Source organism: Palaemon carinicauda, chromosome 24 (assembly GCF_036898095.1).
Source record: "Palaemon carinicauda isolate YSFRI2023 chromosome 24, ASM3689809v2, whole genome shotgun sequence".
Lineage (NCBI taxonomy): Eukaryota > Metazoa > Arthropoda > Malacostraca > Decapoda > Palaemonidae > Palaemon > Palaemon carinicauda.
Window position 1 is genome coordinate 67773824 of NC_090748.1, and position 2500 is coordinate 67776323.

At 35.6% G+C, this 2500-nt stretch overlaps 1 pseudogene; it reads right to left on the reverse strand.

Moving 5' to 3' along the window:
• Positions 1-2500, reverse strand: part of LOC137618418 (neuromedin-K receptor-like) — a 59455-nt pseudogene that overhangs the window by 36303 nt on the left and 20652 nt on the right.

The following is a 2500-nucleotide window of genomic DNA, read 5'->3' on the forward strand; positions in this document are numbered from 1 at the left end:
CTCTCTTACAGGGATAAGGTAAGAAAAGAAAAACTAATAAATTAAATCAACATAAAGGAAAGGAAAGATAAATAGAATTTTAACTATAGTAGAAATGATTTCAAAAAAATTATGAAATATCATTTACGAATGTCAAGTATGAACAACACGCTTCTTATGAAGTCCGAAACTTGGGTAAACGTAACCGGGAAGGGATAAAAAAGGTTGTTTATTCCGTCAGGACAAATTTTGTAACTACTTTCATTGTATTTGAGTCAACAAATTTCTTATTTTGTCCCCGAGTACATATTGCATGAAGTTTTAGCGCGTTTCATAAAAAAATGCATGAACAGCGAAGTCATAAAATCTGATAATATCATTTGCATTTCCTATAAGGGATCTGGTAAGGGTAAAAAGTACTTTGCATCAAAAAAGTATATCTTCTTCGAATTTGTAACTTTTTCCTTTGCTTTTAAACACCTTTCATCTTACTCATTCACTTTCTTCTTTACTCTATGTTATCCCTATGATTCAAAATATACGTTTTTTTGTTAGCTATTTATTCCTGTTTTGTTCTCGTAAAAAGATATGGCTTTAAGCTTGGGAAAATCACAGGGGCAGTATTTGGTGACCTAACAGCAGCCTATGACACTGTGAATCACAAGTTGCTTTTTTGAAACTTACTTAGGTTATTTGCAACCCAGGTATGGTGCATATCCTCCAATCACTACTGAATAACAGACTTTTCTTTGTTGAAATGGACGGTAGGAGAAGTAGATGGCAAAAACAGAAAAACGGCCTTCCATAAGAGTATGTGTTGGCTCTCATGTTTTGCAACATCTATACCAACGATCAACCACAGTTAAGATATATCCGTAGATTTATATATGCAGATGATCTGTGGCTACCCATCCAGTCCGATTCATTTACTACTACTGAGAGAAAATTATCAGATGCTTTGAAATATCTTGAATAATGCTACAAGAAAAGCTTCCTAAACGCCAACCCAGACAAAACATAGATATGTGCTTTCCATTTTAAGAATTCCAGGCAAATAGGGAGTTGAACATCTCATGAAACGATAAGAAACGGAAGAATGGTAGCTTCCCTATCTATTTAGGTGCTACATTAGAACAGACGCCATCGTTTAGGGAGGAAGTAAGGAAAATAAATATGAAAGTAGCTACCAGAAATAAGTTCTTTAATAAACTTGCCAATTCACAGTGGGGAACAAAAAGACAAACAGCTGTGGCACTCAACTACCCTACTGCCGAATACTGTGCATCAGTCACTGTAAGGTTATATCATTCCCATAAAGTTGACGTCCAACTCAGTCAAACATGTCGGATAATTACTGGTGCCTTCAGACTGACACCCATTCTATTGCGCTATAGATATGCAGGTATTGGACCTCCGAACATCAGCCGTACAGCCTATTCAAAGACCCAAAAATATAAACGAGAGAATAATGAAAGACACCCGTTCTGTGATCATCGGGTGCTTAGACAAAGACTGAAATTCCGCAAGAGCTCCATAACCACCACTAGCCTGGAATGCTGGAGAAAAACAGAGCACTGCCCACATGGTAAGGTCAACGAGAACCCATTTGAGTCTCTTCCACATTGACCAAACTTTTGTAGAAACATATGAATTACTCTCAATCGACCACGAGCTAGAGTTGGAAGAATTGGAGACAATCTTCATAAGTGGGGTCTTGCCCCCTCTCCTGAGCGCGCATGTGGGCATCCCATCCAGACAAGAGGCGACTTATTTCCTGATATTTTGTCTTAACTAACGACATTATTTTCGTAAATTCAATAAAATTAAAATATATCCAAATGGACTATTCATTGTTCTCTTTTCGTTATCAAGTAGATCTGATAATAAAGCATTTTTGAAATTTTTTATTTGCACATTTTGCATTATTTATCTAGTCATTTCATTCTTTAAAAAATAAATATTTTACAAATATCTTTTTCTCCTTTGCACATCTATAAACCAAAACCTTTATTTCACCAATTTTAAGAAGTATTCACCGTATCCTATCTTCCAGACACTGTTCATGGGATCTTCTCATTTAAATACTGACGGGTGATAGAACAAGAAATTCTTTTTGGGCCATTCTTTAAGTTAAATAAACGTAGCAAGGAAGCGTTCATGGCTTCTTTAGTCCTCCTGGGGATATAATTTCGGTGCTATGTAAATTCCACCCACGGAAATTCCACCCACGAACATTCCTCCCACCAAATTCCACCCACGAAAATTTCATCCACGTCAAGTTCCACCCACGGAAATTCCACCCACAAAGAATTTCTACTTCTTGTCTTTCATGTATGTTTAATCATAAAAGTGAGGTTGAAATTACTATAATACGTGTGGAAAAGGAAACACAGACAATTTTTAAAACATTAAATAATATTTATTGATTGTATCCATTGAAAGTGAGGTTGAAATTACTATTATTCATATGGGAAAGGAAGCACAAGCAATTTTTGAAACATAAAATAATAGTTATTGATTG